The following is a 24,674-nucleotide window of genomic DNA, read 5'->3' as shown; positions in this document are numbered from 1 at the left end:
CCCTGCAGTTTCAAAAACAAATTGCCATGTCGTAGGGGACTGCTGCTCAAGAAAAACAAGACCAAAGCAATCCTGGACTCAAGGAACTACTTTTATGGTTTTTTGGATCTGGGCCATAGCCTACCCAAAAAAATAATGTGTTGGTTTTTTTTTAAAAAAAAATGCATTCTATATCCTAAGCATTATCAAACTGGGATTTGAAAAACCTGAAGGATATTTTATGGTTGGAAATCAAGACAAACCATTAGCAAGTCTAATTTTCTATTTACAACTTCAGAATTTCATCTCTGCTATTGCAGGGTTCAAGGTAGCAATGATGGCTCTTGACATTTTATCACAAAACTGAATGCATATCCTCACACAGCAAAACTGAGTAAAGAACAAAGCTACACGACACTGAAAACATGAATATGCTTCAGCCAAATTAACTTCAAACTAATCTGTTTAATTACAGAACAAAGCTAGGCATAAATCAAGTTATCCAACAAATGCCGACACTGGATAGTACCTACAGCAAACAAAACTAGTATTTGTTGCATGTGGCAATTAAAACTACCCAGTTAAACTATAATTTATAGTTATCAATGAGCACAGTGGAGGAGTGGGCTATATATAAATAAAGTTAAGGACTGCCTTCTGTCTCTCAGAATAGTAAGGTGTTCAGTGTCCTAATTAAAATGACATTTCTTTAGAGATGGAGAAATATCTGTTCCAAACCAGCTGTCATTGTGTATTATGCATTCCTCAGATATGTATGCTAGATAACTCTGCATACACTATATTGGGATATGTTTGCAAGTGTTTTTCATTTAATGATTAAGCAACTGAAAAGATTTGATTCCAGAAGTCTGCTTACTTCTCTATATGCTGGAACCATGAATGACAGAATGGAAAGAAAAAGATACCTATTTAGGAGATAGCTATTACTCTTTCGCTAGGAAGTGGAAAGTGCCAAGTCATGATCTACAAAGAGATAATGATAACATTTGAGGAGTTGTGGAAGAATGCAACCCCCTCATCTGCTTTACAGAAAGAGGAATTGGGTGACAGGAATCAGGAGCAATTTGATATTTACCTGAAAACAGGCAAGCAACCTACATAAAATGGTGTTTTGCTAGAACCAGCAAATAGCTCCCCCCTCTCATTAAAAGTAGCTCCCATTAAAATTAAACAACTTAAAACATATTTAATAAGCCAGCATGGCCATTTTCAGGAACATGCTTGCCTATCAGTTAGTATTAATGTTGTGACATCCCTATACCAAGAGTATTAGTAGTACTAAAAAGTGTATACAGAAAACAGAATGGGATAGAATCTTTTGCAGTAATTGGTAGTTTAAAAATCAATATATAGGCGAATCTAAATTGCAGTCACCTTGAAGAAGATAAAATACTTGGGCAACTTTTCAGAGCTCAGTTTTTTTCTTCCTAACCCCAAACGAAATACATAAGCCACTTAACCAAGCTGGGGGGGGGGGGGAGGGTCAGGAGGGATGAGGGGTGAGCAAATCTCCCTTCTGCTGCAGTTCTCAATAGTACCCTGTTAAAACTCTTTGAGCACATTTGCTCAATAACAGGTCAAGCAAGGCACCTTCTTCCTTCCAACTCTACTATTCTATGATTCAAGCAATGCATGAACCTTCCTCCACAGAAGTAAGTTTATTCAAAGATCACAGTCTGCAGTACTTATTGAACCAACATCTACACTAGGGGCTCAAGTGACCTCTGTGACTAAAAGCACCTTTTACCAGCTTCGACTGTTTCATCAGCTTTAACTTTACCTGAATGGAGATAGCTTGACCACAATTAACCTGCTCTGCTAATCTCCCATTTATAGACGATTGCTGTACAATTGGCACAAAATAGGGCATACTGCAGTTGCTCCAGAATAGGGAAACAAAATTACTTGGGATTGGATGTTTTCATCACATTATGCCTGCACTTTTGTTGGCTGAAACTGAAGTGTTTGTTAATTAACCTTTAAAGCAGTGGTGGGAAAGTGTGGAAAGTTCAGTGGCATACTATCCCCTGGAAGCCACAGCCCTTCCCTACTGCAGCTGCAACCAGAAATGGCCACACAGCTGCATCCCCAGTGATTCTGTTGAGAAACAAGGCACATGGTGTGCTTCCCAGCAGAACTGCATTGCCCCCTACCAGCAAGCGTGCAGAACCACAGGCCAGGGGGCAAAAGTGGTACTCATGGACTCCTCAGGTCACCACGCCCCCTTCCCTATGGAAATCGCTTTAAGTTAAAAAGTACTTTAAATTAAAATATGCTGGTATTTTTGGCCTTGCCCCCTTCTGCCTTCAGCCACGCCCACCACTGGAATGTGCCCCCCCCCAAAAAAGCTTCACCAAAATGAAATATGGCCAGCAGGGTGAAAGAGGCTCTGCACCCTGATTTACAGAATCACAAAACCTTTACGGAGCTGCAGTGATTAAATCAACAGCAGCAGCTGTGCATAGACTGCCCACATAGAGGTCTCAATGAATACAAATGTCAAGTGTCTTCTAATCACAAGGCCAGTAGTGGCCTCTCCAAGCCAATTTCACCCCATCTCAAAGGATCCTGACAGCAACAAGGGATCCTTCTCCAGTAAAAAAGATCCTGGGATGTTTGGATCTGTTGCATGTATTTAAGATATGGTAAAAATCAAGATAGTAGTTACCTGTGTATTAAGCACAGAATGTGTGTATTATAATACACACACTTATTCTATACCTTACTCATCTCACAATAAAAAAAGTAAAACAAGGTAACATTTCCTTTTCTTCCTTCTGCTAAAACTCCTCTAGGATGAAGCTACAAATTTACATCAAATCGTATAAAGATGAAAATTCCACAGCACCACAGGGGAATGGAACACTGCTTGGAACAGGACTCTTGTTTATCCTCTTAATCCTCTGGTTTAGTAAACCAGCCTTCAAGCACTTCCTGTGTCTCTTTTCTTAAGTCACTATCCCCTTCATCTTACTTTTGCCCTGAGTTATGTTCACATAAAACTACTGCTTACCCAGGACAAGCACATACTTTTGAAATAATTTAGTACACAGGTCATGAACCCACTAAAGGAGAAGGATTAAATTGTATTATGTGAACATCAGATCTTTGGCTATGGATAAAGTTGCCTGTAAACAATGACACTGGGAAACAGGTCTGTCCCTCAAGCACCTTCTATTGTTTCTTCCTTGAACACCTTGTTTAAATAAATAAAACTATGTTTTGGGCATGACTTCACATGAACCAGCTGTGACTAACCATCCTGAAAAGCCAAAATAAATTATCTTCTTCTTCTTGATGTATGACCCTTCCCCTTGTCATGTATGAAGTGGGTACTTAGCAGTCATTTAAGTTCATTTATATCCCAGTTTTCTTCCACCATCAAACTCAAGGTAGCATACCTGAGGTTCTCATGTGGTCTGTCTCCCAGGGCTCATCTACACCAAGCAGGATATTCCACTATGAAAGCGGTATATAAAAGGCAGGAGCCACACTACTGCTTTCTAGCGTTATTTAAGTGCATTGACAACTGTTGGGGCCCAATGACACATACCATATACCTCTTTCATGTTGTTTTCGTAGTGCTATATCCTGCATGGTGTAGATGTGGCATGGGCCCCAACAGTTGTCAGTGCATTTTGGTACCACTATGAAGCAATGTAGATCCTGCAGTGCATTTCAATACCACTATAAAGCAGTAGTGTGGCTCCTGCTTTTTATATACCCCTTTCATACCACTTTCATAGCGGAATATTCTGCTTGCTGTAGATGAGCCCCCAGACACTGATGAGCCCCAAACATTCTTAGCTTCAACAAGGTGGTCGCATTATGTTCCCTCAGACACAGAAGGACACATATTTGTATATAATAAATAAATTACATCTTCAATGCCAAGAGGTATTTTCTCTCGTTGTTGAAAGTTAAAATCTTAGCTATGCAATCTGGATAAGCATTAGTGTGAAACTGCAGGTACTATGGTAGATGAGCAACATACTTCTCCAACTCCTGCAAAGGCTTTAAACACCATGGCTTGGATCCCAAGTTAATTTACCTTCAATTCACAGAAGGAAAACTTCCTAATCCCCTCTTCCCCACAAGCAGCCATTCATCTCCCACCCCCCTAAAAGCCTCTCCAGAGGATCAAGGGCCCCTCCTGGAAAATGTGATATGGGGTGCTGCGAGGGGGCTGCTGAGGAGAGATGGCAACAGGAAACTTTCCTTCTATTAGCTTCTTTACACATTTACCTGGAGTAAGCCCAATGAACAGAGGGACTTACTTCTGAGTAAACATGCATAGGTTAGCACTGTAACTTATGTCGCAAGCCAATGTTTAAAAAGTGCAAATGACTTGAGAAACACCAACCTGCTTCTCAAACAAGTGTAACATTGCCTTTTCTAACTATTCCATGAATAAAACTGAAGTAAGGTAGGAAAAGGGAGTGATAAAAAAGGTAAATCCACATCTTCCAAAAATACAGTAAGAGCATACATATGAAGGCTTTTAGAATCTGCAATGCTTACCAAATTTAGTTTAACTAAATTTAAACTTAAGGTTGTACATTGATGGTGCTATATAAATAAATAAATAATAATAATAACTAACATTTTGACTTTAATACTTTCTACAGATAATTAAACTAACCCATAAAAATGATTGATGTTACAACAAATGTGAATCAAAGATTTGTTCATGTTTGCCTCCACCAGCAAATTCACATATTATTTCTACTTCCCTTTTCAGCATCTAGTCCTGCCCGTGAAGATTGCATAGTATCACATCGGCCCCACACCCTGTATGGGGCTGATGTAGGAGCAGGTAGTTCCCAAAACATAACACAGTAAGATCATTAATGAAGTTAGCTGCATAAATGGGGTTAGCACAAAAATAAGCTAGGCAAGCAGAAAAAATTCCCAGAGCCATTATAGGGTGAGGAAGGAGTAGATCTGCAGTTACCCAAATGACAATTCCCATGCTCAGTATAAATTTCCAATTCAAATACCTTTTGTATCTCTCAATTGTAATAAGGGTTCAAATTATCAGTGTACTTTGTACACTTTTAAACCAAGTCCAAACAATTGATATTATCTTTGTTAGTTTAAGGGTGTATTAATTTGGGGTAAAGTACCTCAGGCCAATTTACAACAGTGCTTTCACAAAATTCTAGATTGCTAAACTGGAATTGATTTACCTAAACAGTTCAATTTATTCACCCGTCCCCTTTCACTTGATCCCCCATTTAGACAGCAACTTTTACATTATGTCAGCAGAGAAACATGCAAAGGTAAATAAGTGCTGAAACTCTGAAAATTAAAGTGCCTGACAGCTACCTTTAATGCTTAGTTAAAGCATTAAATTAGCTAGACACAGGGCATGTGCAGCTGTTTCTCTAGTACTGCTGGAATTTTACACACCTTCTATATTTTTATCCACTGACCCATTTTCATCAACTGTCATGTTTGTGGATGGGTATCCACTGCTTGCCATATTATGCACAATAGCAATTGCCTAGGACTAAAATTACAACCACTTCCAAGATGGTGATCAAGAAGGTAAGGAGTTCTATAAAACTATTGGAAATCTCATGGGAAAGGTATCAAAATCCAAAACTTGCCTGTGTACCACCACCTGAAAGATTACTGTCGCAAGGGATAAGTGCTGGAAAATATTACCCTGCCCCACTCCCAATAAACCTGTAAACAAGCAGAGGCTTCAAAAATATTAAAAATTGCCTTAGCTCAAAATCAAACACATGCATAGAAAGCCGGGAGAAACTTCTACACCAGGTCTAAGAACATATTATATAAAACATAAAAAATGCTGCTACTGCCCTTGCTCCATTTTTTTGTTTCATTATAATTAAAAAAATATTTAGAACATAGAAGTAATGTCTCTTTAAGAGATGAGGAAACAGCAGAAGTATGTTATCTACAACAGCTGAAGCATGACAGCAGTTCCTGTACAAAGATATGTGATCCCTTGAGCATTGCCACAGAAGTGCTGTGGCCATGATTCCAAAGAGTCTTGAGAGCAATGACTTCTCAATCTCAGTTTCTACCCCCCTTCAACTGCCTCAATTACCTGGTTTTGTTAGATAAGGATGGCATAGCTGCTTGTCTAAAGCAGCAGTACACAACCTTTTCAGCCCTCATTGAGTGTCTTTTGGGGTAGTGGGGGTTGCACATACACACAATCATGTACCCCCATACATTCAAATCCTGCCCAAGAATGTTTTAGAGGCCTAGTACCTGCTTTGATCAGATAAAACAAACACTCTCCTCATAGCCCTAAACACAGTTCTCAAACCACCCAGCCAGCATCCAGGAATTCTAGCTTCTATCCCATCTCCCTCCTCTGAACTATTCTCTTGCTGAAGGATCCTGTGATCTCCCGCTCTTTTCAGAAAGACAAGAAAAAGAGAGAGAGAAAAGGGAAACAGGCTCTATAGTTCTTGCCACAGAAGCGCATTACTAGTATGGCCTAGGAATTGGGCAGGAGACTTTCAGCACTGCTTCCTAGGATGCTTTAGGAATGTTCTAGGAACCAGGCATCTATGGCAGGACTCAGAGAGTTCATTCTAGAGTGTTTCATTTTTTTCTGGGGGTCTAGGAGGCCACCACATAGGTGTTTGGGGGGAGGATGGCAGCTGCAGGCTGCTCATTTTGCACCCAGAGCCTAAAGCTTTCATGATCTAACTGAATCAGGGACATACTCAAGATCATACTTCTACCCCAGCCCGATGGAAAGTTCTCAAATGAGCATAGGTCAACAGGCCCATGGCTCAAGATGCCAGGTGTCTCTCTGGGGAAGAGTAGTTCCTAAACTTCCGTGCTGTGCTTCAGAGGCACAAGGAGCATCTACGCAACTCAGAATAACCATGAAAAGACCTTTCTCCTCTCTTCTTATGGGTCCTCCAGAAATTATCACGCAAGTTGCTTTTTGAGATCATTGGCATAGATTCAAAGTATTACTTTAAATCTGCACAGTGACCTCACATCACAATTGAGCTAAACAGAATCCCAGGTATTTAAAAAACAAATCTAGAATCTTTCTTCAAGCCTGGTTGTTAAAAAGTTGAAACACAGATACACGTACCAACATTCTACTAAAAATCTGACAAAAACACTAAGGAACTGCAAGTAATAGGATCACCACCTCCCTCTTGATGGCCTCTATTTTCTATAGTATTTATGCAATAGTACACACTCTTCCAATGTTTATCATTCAGAATGCAGCATGAATTAAAACGGGATATCTTAATTGATCAATTCCTTGTTTTGGAGCATTATATCTGTTAAATAAACCTCTAAATAATGACAAAAAAGTGCTTTGAAAATGGTACAGCAGGTAATGTTGGGTTACATCAATAGGAAAGTAAGAGCAGCCTCATTTTGCATGTTGTCTGCAGAAAGTGGACAGCAGCCTCATTTTGCATGTTGTCTACACAAGAGGGAAATAGCTGCTGCATTATGTACATCAACAGATAGAAGTATGGATTCAGAAGTATAGATTTATCAATCAAGTCAAGTTTAAGGGTGTTAAAGAAACTGACTTAAAGAGGCAATTCTTGTTTAGTGAAATCCATGCCGATGTACATGCCAACGAATTTGAAGAATATATGAAGGTGCATCTACATGGATAAAGGCTCAAAACTGATGTGGGGGCATAAAAAGTTCAAGTAGAAGTTTCTGTGTGCTGCCTTTTTTGATTTAGCTACAATAGAGGCAAAATGTCATCACTGCTCAATATTCAGTACAGATAGTGGTGTACTATCTCCATTCGACTTCCAGCCGGTCACATGCAAAATTCTGTCAGGTCAGGTGCTTTTACCTAGCTGCATGACTTCACAAGAAGCAATTACAGGTGCTAATGTTCTATTACCAATTTAGTTGCCAAAATGAAATATTTTTTGCAGATGACAATATTGAAATACAAACTGCAAGAAAACAATGACAATAATATCTGATCATCATAAACTCATCATGCATAAGAAGCATGAGCTTTTGTGCGTGAAGTAGCAAAATCTTTACCAATAAGCGGTACAGCGAGAGAACCAGTAGCACTATAAAAGAATACCATACGAGAGTATGTGATCTATATAGATATCTGAGTAGCAGTATATATTCAGAGGACCAAATACCCTTGCCATCAATAAGCACATTTTTCACTTCTAGAGAGATTCACCCTGTCATTTTCAAGCCTGGAGTCTCCCAGACCTCACATTAACTTTGAAGCGGATTTGAAAGAGATCTTGCTGTTTTCCATCATTAAGCTCAGCATGACAAGGACAACCCCTACTAACCAGTTTATGGCAGAGGGCAGGGCTTGTCCCCACAGTTGCACTGAGCTTCAGAGACACTTTGAGCACTACCAAGACCCACGGTTCCCTTTGGGGCCAAACAAAATTTGAAGGCCACTATACATATTTGTCATGAACAATCAAATGGGGCAGTGTGGTTTGGCAGCAATAGCTTTGTCTCACACACTACGATTTTTCATTTGCAATGTATAAAAAGTGGTGGGATTGCGGGGTAGAAACACACACATTACACCAGTCTTACCCAACCTGGTGCTCTCCAGATGTTTTAGACATCACTGGCCACACTACTTGGGGTTGATGGGAGTTGAAGTCCAAGACATCTGGGAGCCACTAGGTTAGGGGAAGCTCTGTTTCACCAATGAATAAGTAGTAATACCATCCAACTTTAAATGTTAAGCTGGCAGATGGCAATGCTGACACAATGATAGCATTCAGTGCCTTTTGAGACTGCTGGTCATGGTCATCATGTGGCTATTGTTGGCAAAGATACAGACTCACTTGCATTGTTTTGCATGCAGTTCTGCATGCAGATCCAAAACAAGTAACTTTCCTGTTGAAGTCTGAAACAAACATGTCAGACCACCTCAATTGCTCACAAGCTCTACAAAAACTGAATAGGAGAAAAGCATTCTTTGTTTTCTTACTCCTATTGGGCGTGTTAGAATATCAGTACTGTTCAATCAAGGCAAGAAGGAAGCATTTGAGTTCTTCCACAAAGACCCACACTCGTGTGTTGAAGTTGCTGTAAACAGTGATTCCCACAGTAGCTGCAGAGGTGGCCTTTATGCTTGCCATATACAATGCACACCATGATGAGACTATGAATGAAGCCGTATACTGGTTGGCAAGCAACTGCCTTCGGATATGTAAAGTCCCGCCTATTTTTGACATGAGAATCTTACCATAGCTTCTGCAACTATTCAACACATATTCAGGGTTTCTCTTCAAGTTCAGCCATCTGCAATGACTCTTCAACCAATCCAATAGAGCTAGAAGCTCGCCAATAGGCATTTAACATTAATACCAACATTGAAAAAACCTGCTCTTGAGAAGTTCCTTAAACTAATTAGCTGTGGCTGTATGCCTCTATGTACTCCAGCCTATGGCTGTCAGAAAGCAGGACTGGCATGCTCACCAGTGGGTGTGAATTGTTGTAGCACATAATGCAGGAATACAAGTAAGGCAGAGATTATGTTTAGTCAACAAATAAATTAGTCTCTAATCTAGACTAGGATGAAATTGTTCCTAGCTTGCTGGAAACTCCACAGATAGATTTTTTTTTTAACATATGAGATATTTAATGAATACATGCCATGTATGCAATGTGGCTGCCATATTAGTAGAACAACTGAGATTCAGTGAGATTTTAGTATGATCTTAAGAGCATTTTGTGACATATATGCAAGGGTTCAGCTTTTTTATTTATTTATTACATTTTTATATCGGCTAATAACCAAAGCTCTCTGGGCAGTTTTTGAAACAAGTACTTGTACAAATTTCTTTTAGGCTTTGGGGTTCTAATGGATTCAACTTCTTATCTCTATTATGTTAATGATTACTCCTGACCTGTTTTCTAAGCTTTAATACTACAATACATACATTAAATTGGCCTATCAAATTCTTTGCACAACTAATGAAAATTAAAAACAAACCACCAACTATAAAACATTGATTCAAATATTTAATTGACTCAATAGCATATTGGACATCTTTATGAAAGACAAAAGCAATACCTAACACTTATATGAAACTAAATTGAAATATACAATGGGCTCATTAACAGTTAACTAGTAGGCCTTGATATGATCAAAACAGTTAAGAGGGAACAAAAACCTCTCTACATAGGAAGTAAGCCTAAAAACAAATAAAAAGAGTTCTGAAAAACTTCTTTTTAAATGCATTAATGGAAAGTAGTTTAAGAAGCCAAAGGAAGTGAGGCAGGTGGCTACTAGGAGAAGGGCTTTCTCAGCTATGGCACCCCGGTTGTGGAATGAGCTCCCCAGAGAGGTCCGCCTGGTGCCTACACTGTACTCCTTTCGTCGCCAGCTGAAGACCTTTTTATTCTCTCAGTATTTTAACACTTAATTTTAACTTAAATTTAAATTTTACTGTTCTAACTCTGTATTTCAATCTTATATCAATTTTGCTGCATGGTTTTATCCTGGTTGTGCTTTTTATACTGTATTTTGCATTTGTGCTTTTAACCTGTTGGTTGTTTTATTATGATTTTAATTTTTGTGAACCGCCCAGAGAGCTTCGGCTATTGGGCGGTATAAAAATGTAATAAATACATAAATAAACAAATAAAATAAATAAATAAGTGTAGGTATTAATTGACTGCTTGCACATTCTTCTGGTTATGCAAACTTTCTAACTAGGCTGAAAACCATGATAAAGCTAAGTAGTAACATAATAGAGATGGATGATAATAAAATGGGGGAATTTGGATTCTAGACCAGACTAGATAAAGTTGAACGGTAAGATGGATAACCAACAAGAAATGAAACCTAGAACTGTTAGGATCACTTAACACTATTACCTTTATTCTTCTTGTCCCATAAACTTGCCTGTATTATCCAAAATAGATCTTTTACCTCTCTCTCTCTCTCTCTCTCTCTCACACACACACACACACACACACACACACACACACACAGAGTTTAAGTTGTCCCCACTTGGAAGCATGTACATCTTACCACAGGGAGTGATGGAAAAGTTGTATTTTGAATAACACAGTAAAGCATGGGGGAACAGGAAGCATAAAGACACTAGTCCAAAGCTATTCAGGATTACAGGCCTGCAGGATCATACAAACGTAATTTACCAGAGGGTGAACCCCAATTTAAAATATAATGCATAGAAATAGATCCATACTTATGCCTTCATGGGATAGTCCTCGTGGGACTGTATGACCTCAGCATAACCATGGGGAGAGGGAGAGCAGAATGTTTGCATTATATTACTGCCACATGTGCCTATGTTTGGATATCTTGGCATGCTGAACTGTTACTTGGGATATTTTTAACCAAACAATACATAATAAACACATATTAAACTGGCAGAATTTATCCTAAAAGCAGATCTAGTGTCACATGACTATAAAAAGTGATATATTTTAGTCAACATATTAACATTCTAAACTGAGAAGTAAACATTACCACTCAAGGGTTGCTTTTGTTTGGTTTTTAAAGGCTTCCTTTCTACAAGGTAAAGAATAGCTACACTTAGTAATGTCCTGTACTGTTGCCTCTTTTGATGCTAAAACTTTCACATTTGGATTCTAATCCTTCAAATAGAGAATCTCTATGCTTTTCATCTTCACTGTACTTCCCAAACAAGATATTCCAAATCTTCAAAAGCTTTTAGAATAGCAGGTGGTGGTGGGCCAAGCAAACTAGGACGTAGGCATTGAAGACTAGTCTTGGACAGTTATTTATCAATCCAGAAAAGTTTATCAACAGGTTATATAAGGCATATACATAAGGCTACATAATAAATGAGACCATGTCCTTGGATTACAATTTGCTAATAAGGAACAGTAACTTGTCAACTAGATTAGGATGAGAGTGGATAAAAATCAATGATTTTTTAAAAAAAAAATCAGATTTTTTAAATTTAAATTGGATTTTTTAAATAAAATGTTTGAGGAAAAATCTATCTAAAGATAGTTTTCTATTTAAGATACATTATAGTCCAAAGGTTATTCATCATGAAATAAGATTAGTTTTTAATAATGTAGCATGAGGCTATTTAAATTTTTTGGTAAATGAATTCCATTAATCCATTCACAATGTCATGCTCTTCCAGAGGTTTCTCTAAGATTGTTTTTCTCCTTCCAATAAAGTACAGCAGAAAAGTTGTCCAAATATGATTAACCTAGTAAACTGGAGATAATTATGACATTATTACAGGGTGAACTATCTATGATGTGTTTTTAATAGTAAAACCAAATCATTCATATATATATATATATATATATATATATATATATTATAAAACTGTAAAACTAATCTGAAAAGTTGCTATTCTAAAAATGAAAACTTCATCTGGTTGTAAATATTAAGATTATACCAGCAAGAATGAGTCTTGGGTACTCTGAGTTGTGTAAAATATAGCGAGTAAGAGCACACTTTTTTGGGGGAAAGTCACATGATTAAATAGAGTCGGAGTAGTGATTTAAATCAAATCCACCCTGATTAGGACAACTGAGATCAAATAAAAATAGATGAATGTGTGTGTGGGGGATTTTAAATAATCCAAGAGATGTGTGTGCCTTGTAACGGACTTATTTCATTAGCTCTGCTAGACCTGACTTAGTCTGAAAATGGTGTGCAACCTAGGATTGCCAATGAAAGCGCAGGTGGCTGCTATGGCTTTGTCTTTTTTGTTTTATTTTATCAGTTACATCTGACAGGAAGGGATGGGGCCACTTCATTATCTACCACCCATGTCTTGGTATCTTCAGAAATTCAAGATGTTCTATGTGGGGCTGTCCTTCAAAGTTATTCAGAAGCCTCAGCTGGCCGAATGTGTGTTCAACATAATACATTCAACCCTAACTTCTCAAGAGCCACTCACTCAGTTGCCTCTGGCAAGTAAGAATCAGTACTAAGCAACTCAGGAAGCATTTGTAAATTAGTTCCTCTTTTTCCTTCTGGCAAATTATGAGATGACAAATGAGTAAAGCAGACACATATTAGCAGGCAGACTAGTAATAGGGTGTGGGCAAATAGCTTTCTTTGCAATGCTGCATACAAGATATTGTATCAATAGCAGCTCCATGGACCTCCTATGTGGTTCCAAGCACAATTCAAGGTACTAGCTCTGACTTTTAAAAATGCTATATTGCATGTATCTCCATTAAACCCCCATCAATAGGATCAGCTGAAGAGGCCTTGCTTAGAACATTTATTTTCTAGAAGATCCAGTCAGGGGATGCAGATTTATTCTGTGGTTTGTGGTAATTCCTTAACACAGCATTCCCAAGCCTTTTTTATGAGCCATCTTGAGGGATGCATACTAAATATATACATTCTATGTCTGCCATTCTAGATACTTATTAGTTTACCAACAATTCAACAACCTCTGTCAAACATTTCCATAACAGAGTTGACACTTTTTGATTATGTAGAAGTGAGATCCTGTTGCCCTGCCCCACAGGTCATTTACATTCTGCATAGAGAAACCTAAAGGTAACTGACTAACAAATGCAATCTGAATTTTGTGGGAACTGACATTTCATGGCCTCAGCTTCCAATGATAGGAATTTCATTGCCTATCTTTCTATCTTAATTACTTCTCAGAGCAGGACAGCCACACCAAGAGAAAAGAAGATCCTAAAACAGGTAAGAATTACTATCATATTTCTAAAATATAATAGCTCTTCTCACCATACATCTCATCAGACACCTCAAACATATACACACACACACACACACACACACACACACACACATATCAACAACAAGATAAACAAGATTTTACATGAGGTTTAAATTGCCTGAGCTAATATATAAACATATCTATATTTATCTAATATATTTATCTAAATATATATTATCATTGTTCACTTGGAAGAGAAAGCAAAGATGCACTTGTAATACAGATGAATATTCTGGGTAATTAAGATTTCACATTCATATTACAAATCAAGTGAATCAAGAGGTACTTTAAAACTTAAAACTCATATGTGAAATGCCACAGTTTTAGCCCCCTCCTCCTCCATAACATGATTACTTAGGTCACAATAATAATAATAATAATAATAATAATAATAATAATAATAATAATAATTTCTTCCCCGCCTCCACATTTGAATCGAGGCGGGGAACAACAATAAGTATAAAATTAAAGGCAAAGGAGTTCCACAGTTAATAAACATTAGAACTATAGGCAGCACACTTTTCTTCAATTCCTAAATTCCATTTTATAAAATCTCTGCAAAACAACCTTGGTACAATCAGAAATTGCAGTTTCTCTGGGCTGGAAAAAAATCAGTTTTACATGAAATATGAAATATTTTCCCAAGTCCATACAGCAGTTTGGACATTCTTCAGCCCTGTTAACTACAGAGAAGAGGCAATGCTTCCCACTGCCATGCTTGATACCAGAAAAATTGTGGAAAGGAAATGTAGGATGCACTTTTATAGCCATCTCAATTATCCCAAATGGAACACAAAAGGAAATTGACCTTAATGCAAAGAAAAAATGAGCTGGTTCTTTAAGGCTGTGGATGCCATAAACAACTAACAGTGGTATATTTGGGGGGCAGGGGAAAGAAGACAAGTTTGCTTGCAGCTGCTGAGACCAGAGTCCCACTGCCCAAGATCCATAAGATTCCTGATGAAAGTTCCTCCCAGTTAAAATAACAGCTACGAAGGAGTACCTGACACATAGGAACTCACATTCTGTGATTAGGGAGAAAGAGGACCACTTGGGAGTCTTTGGTGTCAGAGAGGATGCCACAAATTCCACATTGTTTCCAGTATTTGTTATTTTTAAAGTGTATGTGCCAAAATTAGGCAGGTTGCTTTAAAAGCAACCCCTGAAGCTGAATTACAAAGTGCATCTTTCTAGTTTTGGACATGAGGCAGAATTTCTCAGCTTCCCTAGACATCCTGGAGCCAGACGTCTAAATTACAAATAGTGTTAGTTTCAAAGCAAAGAAGTGTACACAGCCCTCATCCACAACAAACCCATCACTGTACTCAGACATACTTGTACTTCAGCGGTTCCTTAGTTGCCCTTGGCAAACAATTGCCTCTAGGCAACAGGTGTAACCTCATTGATACTACAATTGTTGACACCATAAATGGAGCCACTGCCATGTATAGATCTATGCCTTGCAGAAGTGATGATGCATGCATGGGCAAATCTATCCCCCATGGGAGTAAATAGCAGCAGAAGGGAATGGACACTGGCAAGATTTAGAAGGTGGGCAGTCATCCCTGAGTTCTCTGTGAAGCTGTACTAATACATGCAGTAACTTTTAGTAAGGGGTGGGCAACTTGTAGGTGAAAACATCTGGAGGAGCACAACGTCCAGCATAGCCAGTGATGTGGGATCATGGGAATTGTAGGCCAAAACTGCCCACCACTGTATGTTTCAAAAGTACTGTGTCGTGCTATTTCAGCAATTTCAAGCCAACACACCTAGAGGGAAGATTTATTTATTTATTTTATTTATTTATTACATTTTTATACCGCCCAATAGCCGAAGCTCTCTGGGCGGTTCACAAAAAGATGACCTCTTCACGTTACTTAATTGAGCAGGATGGCTCACACTAGGATCATATGGTACAAATCACCCATTACCTAATTAGGACGAGTTCATATAGTAGGCAATTCCCCATGTAACTAACCATAGGGTCTTTTTCAAATAAGTATTTCTAGTTGGATAAGCTAGCTGAAATTCCAGCGGGCTATACAGTAGGGGAGGAGGAAGCAGGGTCATTCCATCCCCCCTTCCTGAAAGACATACTCCCCCCTTCCTTCCCCGTTCCTTTTTTGTTATGTGTCATGTCTTTTTATATTGCAAGCCTGCAGGCAGAGACGTGTGTTTTACTCACTCCAGGAGCCTTTTCGGCTGAGAGTGGAATAAAAAGACTTTAAATAAATATTTTTGGTTGGGTAAATTGATCGACGTGCCACAACATTGACAACCCAAGGCTGCTTCAGTGGCACTGAATACAGATACATCAGTGCAAATTAAGATTTTAACATGGTATAATAATCACTATAGGTCAGTGTGGAGGAGGGGGAACAGTGCTTTAAAAATAAGAAGTTCTTAAGCAATTTGTAAGATTTAGTTGCCTTAATTCCTCTACCCACACCCAGCTACAGAAATGTTTGTCCTCACCACTGACAATCTAGAATCAGTTTCTCAAATATTTTTATTAGCACAACACAAGAACAATTCTATTAATCACTGGTATGATACACTGATCTAACAACAGGAATGTCATTTGAATGTACAGACCATGCTATAAAGCATGGACAGCTAACCTACAGAACAGGTGGCACAGGCAGGACAGGTCTGTGACACTTACAAATAGGAATAGGAGGCCCATGGGGCTAGCTATGGTGTGCTTCTGCCTGTTCCACAGAATAAAACAAGAAGAAAAACCACTTGTGAGTAGCAAAGTTACCAACGTTGTAATTACCCAGTTCAGAAATCAAATTAGCTCAGGTTATAATGCTCATGTGCAAGATGAACTGAATATTTCACTCAGAAATTTTTCCACAGCTCAGAATGTAAGAATGCTTTTTAAATTTGAGTTTATTTTTAAGTTCAGGATTCAAAGTCAAGTTAGAAGTCTCAGGAGGGGGAAGAATGACAGTTTCCTCCCACAAAAATTCTCTAAGATACTCCTAGGTGATTACGGTTTCCAGATAGTGCTGAGGAAACTCTGCTCTTCATTACTTGGGACTATACACACAGTAATTCAGCATTATATGTCTTATATTTAAGAACTGACTTTGGCACACTTGTCAAAAAGGTTGGCCACAGCTATTGAAAAGAATCAAATGTGAAGTTATACAAGCTCATAGGAAAAAATGCATGCATCCTTCTGTATCAAATCTCTCATAAACCAGAGAAGAAAATGCAAGCCCTTTGTTGATTGTTCTCTAAATTCTACTAACCTTTGTTCTCTAAATTCTACTAACATGTTTTGTTTTAGAAATGACAATTTAACTTCCATTAATGGTAAGCATTTTATCTACACTCCTAGGAAGGGGCATATGCAGAAAAGTGTTTTAAATTTTTTAAAAAACAATATATATCTCACTTCTCTTTATAAAATAAATTAAAAGCAGCTTACAAAAGGGTACATAAAACTTGGTAAAATCTGGTAAAATCATCTAAAATACTAAAATGAATTTCATATAATATCACTGAGAACATGATAAAACAATTCAGTAATAACATGTAGACAAAATAGTAACCCACATTAAAAAAATCACTGAAATAAAAATGTCTTAGCAACTAGATGAAGCTTTAAAGAGGGCCCTAACCCAATTTACACTTCTGTATATTTAAGATTTGAAACAGCAACAAAAATGACCTTCAAATTCCATCTATATAGTGCTTTGTCTCAAAATACCTTTAATACCTTTACCTCCTTGTCTTCTGATCTCCTTTATTTTCGCTAGATGGTCTTTTCACCCCTTCTAGCAAGGGTGCTTTGGCTGGGGAGAAAAGGAGGCTCAGGATAAATCATATTCTGGCCTCTCTGGTCTCCCCCCCTCCCTACCAACCAGAATGCCCCCTTTTCCCTCCTCTCCTGAGGTCTTTTTTTTCAACCTTGGAGCAGCTGGTGTGGTTCTCTCTGCAATGGGTGCAAGGAGTGGGATATTTAATTCTGCCTTCCAAGAGGGATCTGTCTCCAACTTCAGAAAGGGTTTTCTAAGCCATCCAATGGTTGATGGGATGCTCACCCAAGGACCATAGGATTGCTCTCTCCATGGTGTTTTAAGACTGAAATACCACAGATATTCCCTTATTATGCAGTGCAATTCTGAGCATATTTATTTGGAAATATGTCACACTGCGTCCAATGGGAGCAACTCCCAAGAAATTGTGTTTAGTATTGCAACCTTAACCTGCAATTCCACAGCTTTTAGTATTACACATTTATAGATGGAACCATGCAGTGTGAAAGCTCATTCAACTACCTCAGTTTTTAAAGTAGAAGCAGAACTAGACAAGAGAAAGTTACATCTTGGTGTTACCAAAATAGATCTCAAATGTTTGGGAAACTGTTACAGTTATTTCTGTATGAACTAGGTAGCTGCTCCCCTTTTGGCTTAATTCTGAATCTGTTCATTTATACAACATTAGGAGATTGATTTAAACCAGCAATACAAATCAAGATTTAAATGACCAAGTGGAAAACCTCAATTTAAAATGCTGATGTTGATCCAGTTTTCCATTTATATTTTAGTAATGATAATAAAGAACATTGATTTACAAGTTAAATAGGACCTCTGCAATGTATTTTGTACATATTTACTATTGAGGCAGGCATACCAACTATATACATTTAAATAATATTAAATCATTCCTGCATTTTAGCTTGTTAGAAAATGTTATGTACTAAGTAATATAGGTGTATATAATATTTTAGGGCTCCCGTACTATCTATCCACATGTGTGTTTCTACATGTTAAGAGATCAAGAACAGACTAATGGATTGAATTTCCCCTTCATAAAAAACAATCTGCAGTTAACTACAGTTAAGTATTACATAAGCACCAGTGTTAAATGTGGTTAATACTAACCAGATTTCATATTAACCAACCAGGATCTGCTAACCAGCTTCAATCTCTGGTTTCAAATAATAGTCAGCATTATCCTGCTCTTAAGAAATATGAGGCAGGGTACACAGAGAACCTTAGTTCAATGTGAAAGACACTTGCAAATCAAAGATTTATGAGACTACAGAAGATGTGTCAGTATAGACCTCCAGTGACTGGGTCCACACAATCACTGCAGCCTGCCACAGTCTGTTTGTGTAAAACGCAAGCACACCTGCTTGCACTAAACCAGGAGGGGGAATGCTTTCATTTCCAGATATTCCCCCTCCAATTGCAATCCCTACCATCATATCCCTCATGGGTAGCTTTCTGAAGATGCAGGGTACTCAATTACTTAAAGAAAAAAAGCCCATTTAGCCTCAGCTTCCTATATTCCCTTTCACATTCCACTTTTATTGTGGCAGAGATGCCAGCTTCTTTCTTTCTTTTTCTTTAGGGAAATTTATTTTGATTACTAAAATTAAGCATGCTCCACATAAAGTACAAGCATTTTACCCACACCCACTCTGGTGCAACGAGATTACATAAGGTTAAAAACCAAGTTTAAAATCTAATTGGAGAAGAATTTTTCAAAACAGTTTTGTTCCAGTACATGCCCCAAGGAATTCAGAAGGATAAACTTTGCATGTACATCTGCATTTTACAGCTATAAACCAGAGATCAACAATGCAGAAGCCAGTTCTATGCAATCAAGTAAAGGTGCAATCCTATGCATGCTTTGATAGAAAAAAAAAGTCTTACAATTCCAAGAATTCTCCAGCCAGCATTGCTGGCAGGAGAATTCTAGGAGCTGTAGGACTTTTGTCTAAACAATCATAGGATTCCACCCTAAGAGACTCTACTGACAAGCTTAGAAGTTCCTTACTGATGGCCACAATGGAGAGCACCCAATGTTAGTCCTACATAGAGTAGACCCATCAACATGAATTAGACTTAAATTAGTCAAGAGTTACTTGTCCCATTTATTTCAATAGGTATACTCTACATAGGACTAACAATGGATACTACCCAATATATACTGAAATTATATGACTAAAAGAGGGTAAATGCTCTTCATAGCAAGACTGTCCTAAAATGATTTATGCTTGATTAGGAAAACTGGCAGTCAGATCCTAAACATTTGCACTGGTGTGTCTGCCTATAACCTCTTACTTTGTGGCCTTGTTCTAGAGTGTAACTGCCATATTGTATTCAAAAAACTTATTTATAGGTACAGCAAAAGTTGCTTGATTCTAAGAAAAGCAGCCTACTATCCTATGAAGCAGTAAAAATAGCTATAGTGAGCAAATTCATTACAGACTCCTTGGATGCAGTTTTTAGTTATACTGTAATTATTCCCTGAACAGAATTTGCATGCTGTTTTCAAAATAAGTTCTAAATGTTACTATGCTTATCTTGATGTTCTTTTTAAAGCTGGCCTTTCCTTTAAAAGACAAATTAAAGAATTACTGCACAACAGTAGGTTATTCCTGGATCTTCTACAATTATTAATCTTATTACGACACCAACAAGTGGGTGCATAAGCAAAGAAGAAGAAAATAAAACACATGTTATGGACACCGCAGACAGCTATTTTGTGGATAAATACCTGCAGGGTATAAGTGTTAGTCTGTTGCAGCATAACAAAAAGTCTTGAGCCACTACAGCCTATTTCATCAGATCTGAAAAAGTAAGCTTTAATCCTTGGAAGTTTATGCCAAAGCATTTTTGTTTTTTGATAGTCATACAATCTTAAACAAATTAGTATCTCACCACTAAACCTTAGAGATGAAAAATGTCATTTGTGTTTACATCCCACTGTACAAAACTAAAGTACTGAACAATTACTAACGCATTCATCTGTAATGTGCACACTCACAGAGACCCACTGAAATCTGAGATCTAGTTTCAATGTGACTTGAAATCCGAATCTGATTAGTCGCAAGAACTCCATCTTCTGAAGAGGCCTTGAAAAAAGTTTATAGGATTAAGCTATACAGAACCAAATCTTATCTATTTTAAAAGTGATAGGTTACATTTATTTAACTTTATCTTGCAGATGTCAGCTTTCCAAATTATGAATGAACTTATGAAAGTGATACTAGCATTGTTATAGTCTATTTCAAGCTAAGGCAATAGTGTAGTCAGCACAAATTAATTAGTGTCTAACAGTAAAAATGGTAACCATTTCAGAATGTGAAAAAAGAAACTCTTCCCCCTTCTAAGCAAACATTTTATATTAAGTATATAGACATTTTAGGGAGGTGGGGCATTCTTGACATAATTTCACATAAACAGGCATGGAGTCCTGTGCCTATAAGTGATAGTAATAAAACCTTTTCCTATTTTAACTGTTGTCTGTTTTCCAATATACACGTAACTACACAATGAACATTTATAGAAACAGTGTAAATAATGGCTGAGATGCAAAAGGCCACACACAGAGTGGCTTTTTGGTCATCCCCTTCTAAGCACAGCCATTCACACACCATGAAAAACTGTCTCAAAGGGTCAAGGGGCCCTATACAGCAGCATTCCATGAGGCACCAGAAAGGTTCATACACAGGCCTCTTCAGATCCTAAAAAATGGTAAAGGAATACCACAGAAAATGAAAAATATCCAATTTGCTAACAAATAAGAGGGAATGAATACCTAAAACCCCACTTTAAGAGTATATGGCTGAGTTTATAATACATTCAAAGTTTGAATTTATTTTAAGATACCTTCATCCCGATGTCATTAACAACTAAGTACAGTCTGATTTGCTCTGTACTCAAATTCCAAACCACTACTTTATTAGTTGTACTGGAAAATGTTATAATCTACTGTGCAGATATTATGTCAACTAACCCACTTATTACACAATCACCTTGCACCATAATACCAACTTTCTCTGGAAAACAACCAGAACGTAAAAAGCTTTGTTAAGTTAAATTCAGCAATAACTTCACACACAAGTGGCACCATGTGAACTGTGTCATCTTTTTCGTGTTCAATAACAAATAATTGTCATGTCGCAGATAAAATGCTAAACTATAATGTCCAAAGCTACGATTCTATAAATCTGCTAAGTCTGTCTGAATCCCAGCGAAGTCAATGAGATTTACACAACTGACATGTGTGCAGGATTGAAGCCCCCAAAGCCTCTTCACTGTGCCACAATATTATACTGTATAATATAATGACTGACAGTATGAATCCCAACCAAGTATAAAAATATTTTTCTTGATAAAATTAATTCATTAAGGTCAAGTTTTCACCCACTGTCCTCAAAGCTGCTGAAGGATTGTATCAAAAACAGATAATTTAAAAATATGCTTGTAGCAATTTGTGAGCACAGAAACGGGTTTCTTCTGATAAAATACCATAGATTAAAAAGGTAGTGTTAGCGTTAAACAGTTTATTTTAAAAAGACAAAAACTTTTCTTCACCACTTCTGTGCAAGCTTACACCAGGACATTCATCATTAATAGAGTTATACGAATACAACAGATGTAAAATAATATGTAGCTTTGATTGATAAAAAATATTTAAGAACTCAAAGTGAGAAATGCTTTTGTCTACACCCACAATTATGTCATATATGTAGAAAAAGTAAAGTTGCTTGCAACCCTAGCATTCCAAGTAATATCTACTGTCTTCCAACACTGGAGACCTTCATTACCAGCCTTTCATTACTGCCAGATGAAATTATTTACCTAAGAGCCTCTCAGGAGGACTCTTAGTGAGGTGGCTCCACTTCCTGGGCCTTAAGAGTCACCTGGTCTAGACAGTTTCAATCATACTTACACTCTTATGTCGATCCATGTAAGTTAAGGTTAATGAGGAGACACACCCCATAAACACATAGAGCCTAATGTGAGGCATTAAGGTTGCAATCCTATGCATGTTTAGAGAAAAAGTAGTCCTACAACTTCTGGCTAGGAAATTCTAGTTGTTGTTGGACTTTTTTCTGTCTAAACATGCATAGGATCTGTAAACCGCCCAGAGAGCCCTGGCTATGGGAGCGGTATATAAGTGCAATAAATAAATAGGATTGCACTCTTAAAAACTCCTCTACGTTTTACACCTCCATCTAGAAGAACTCTTCATATTCTTATAATTTTACAATATATTTTGCAATCCAGAACACACTATAGAATTAAAATAGTTTAATCCAAATAATTTAAGACAATTTGGCTGTGATCAAACTGCAAAGATACCAACCGAAAATATCACGCCCATACTTTATTGTAACATTTGGAAATCATGTATGTTCACTTCTCTTCCTATTGTTATGTGCATAAAATTTAGTTAAATAGCTGCATTTCATTCCAGAAGCAAATCCTGTGCAGTATTTCATACACAACGTTAACAAAGCAATTTCCAGAATTTGAGGCTTACAAGCTCCAAATATGGCAGCTGTAAAACTTCACAGTATTTGTGGTGTAATTCCCAAGTATTTAAAAACAACATATCTGTAGGATATACTACATATCCGTAAGAACAGCTCATAGAATAGCTTGTAGTAATTATTCTGAGTGGGGTGCCTTAGAATATATCAGGGCAGTTATCTAGAGAGAGGGAAGAAAACACTCTGGGGGAAAAACACTTTATAAATCGTTCTCAACCTCACTATTTACTATTGCAATACTCAGGCTTTTAAAAATAAGGGCAGGCCTAACCATCTACAATATTTACAAAAATAACCTAGCAACTAAGAAGCGCTAGATTGACCTGCGTAGTAACGTTGACCTAAACTGGGCCTCTCTGTGTAAAGTGCAGTTTTGCAAGGGAAAAGCAAACACGCTTTCATTTCTGCAGCACCAAGGAACTGGCTTAACAAACCAAACAGGAGCCCCTTCGCTATTCATAGCCTTAAAGGCCTCGGGGGGGGGGGGAAGGGGAGCTACTAACATTTCCGGATGCAAGAATCTTTCCCCACCCTCAACGCTGACAGACAGGTTGAAGATCTCGTAGCCCTTTAAGTCCAGAAAAGTTTTCGTGGAGCCCACTTACAAAGACAACAATGCTGGACGCTGGAGACGCCAAGGAGCGAGGCTCGCCTGACGCCGCACACCACGAGACTGTCCCCTTTGGACCCCACATGAATTCATCCGGAATTGACTCCCAGCTCCGGGTCCCACGGTCACGATCACGAAGGTCGATTAGAAGCCACAGCCAGGCAAGGTAACAGGAGGAAGGCGGGGCGGGGCGGCAGGGAGAGAGGAAGGAAGGAAGCCGCCTTCTCCCACCGCGTCTCCACACAACAGAGCCCGAAAGGGGCTGACTAATCTGTGCACCAAGCCACCCTGAGGTCCGGCACCGTCCCTGCCTGCTCTCCCTCGGCCAGGGTCACCCACCCACAAAGGGCCTGGGGCGGCCGCCGAGTTCAAACCCAGCGCAAGGCAGAACCCCAAAGCCAGCCAGGCCTGGCCTCGGGGCGGCGGCAGCAGCGCAAAGGAGCCCGCTCGAAAGGCCTCCCCAAGCACCACCCCGGGCCGGGCCAGCTGCGGCCCGCAAGGCCCCGGCAGCCCAACGCCACGGTACCTTCGCTCCGCTGCGAGGAGACGGCGGGCGGGCGAGCGGCTGCCTTGCCCTCCTCCTCGTCGTCGTCGTCGTCGTGGGGCGGCGGCGGCGGCGGCGGCTGGCTCTCGGTCGCAGGCCTCGGCCGGCACTCCACTCCACTCTTCTCCCCTGGCTTGATTCGCCTCGGTGTCGGCCTGACTGGCCCCTCCCCCGCCCCGCGGTCCTGGCTGCGCAGCGGCCCCTGCTCTTCCTTTCCCTTCCCTTCCCCTCTTCTCTTCTCTTCCCAGCCCGGCGGCGGATACTAACGACTGACGAGCGGCGGCGGCGAAGCAGGAGGAAGCCCGCGCCCAGCTCGGCCGCTGTCTCGCTGCTGCCCCCTGCGGCTTGGCAGGCTCTGAGCACCCACGGCCGACGACTGTCAACGCCAGCCAATGTCCTGCCCCTCTTGGAACGGCGCGAGCAGGGCGGTGCATACGACGAAAGGATGGGCAGAGAGGCAAGGGTGGCTTTGCTTCCCCAGCCGTCAATGGTAGTGTGTGGCTGGGATTAGGT

General features: G+C 39.0%; 1 protein-coding gene across 1 annotated transcript in view; it reads right to left on the bottom strand.

The window, feature by feature from the left end:
- CAB39 (calcium binding protein 39) overlaps nucleotides 1-24,333 on the bottom strand; it is a 49,535-nt gene extending 25,202 nt beyond the window's left edge. Inside the window, exon 1 of the mRNA XM_063132248.1 lies at nucleotides 24,144-24,333. The gene's annotated coding sequence lies outside the window, so the exon portion shown is untranslated. The remainder of the gene's footprint in view (nucleotides 1-24,143) is intronic.
- Nucleotides 24,334-24,674: the final 341 nt, after the last annotated feature.

This window comes from Elgaria multicarinata, chromosome 8 (genome assembly GCF_023053635.1).
Source record: "Elgaria multicarinata webbii isolate HBS135686 ecotype San Diego chromosome 8, rElgMul1.1.pri, whole genome shotgun sequence".
NCBI lineage: Eukaryota > Metazoa > Chordata > Lepidosauria > Squamata > Anguidae > Elgaria > Elgaria multicarinata.
This window is presented reverse-complemented; position numbering and strand designations above follow the sequence as displayed.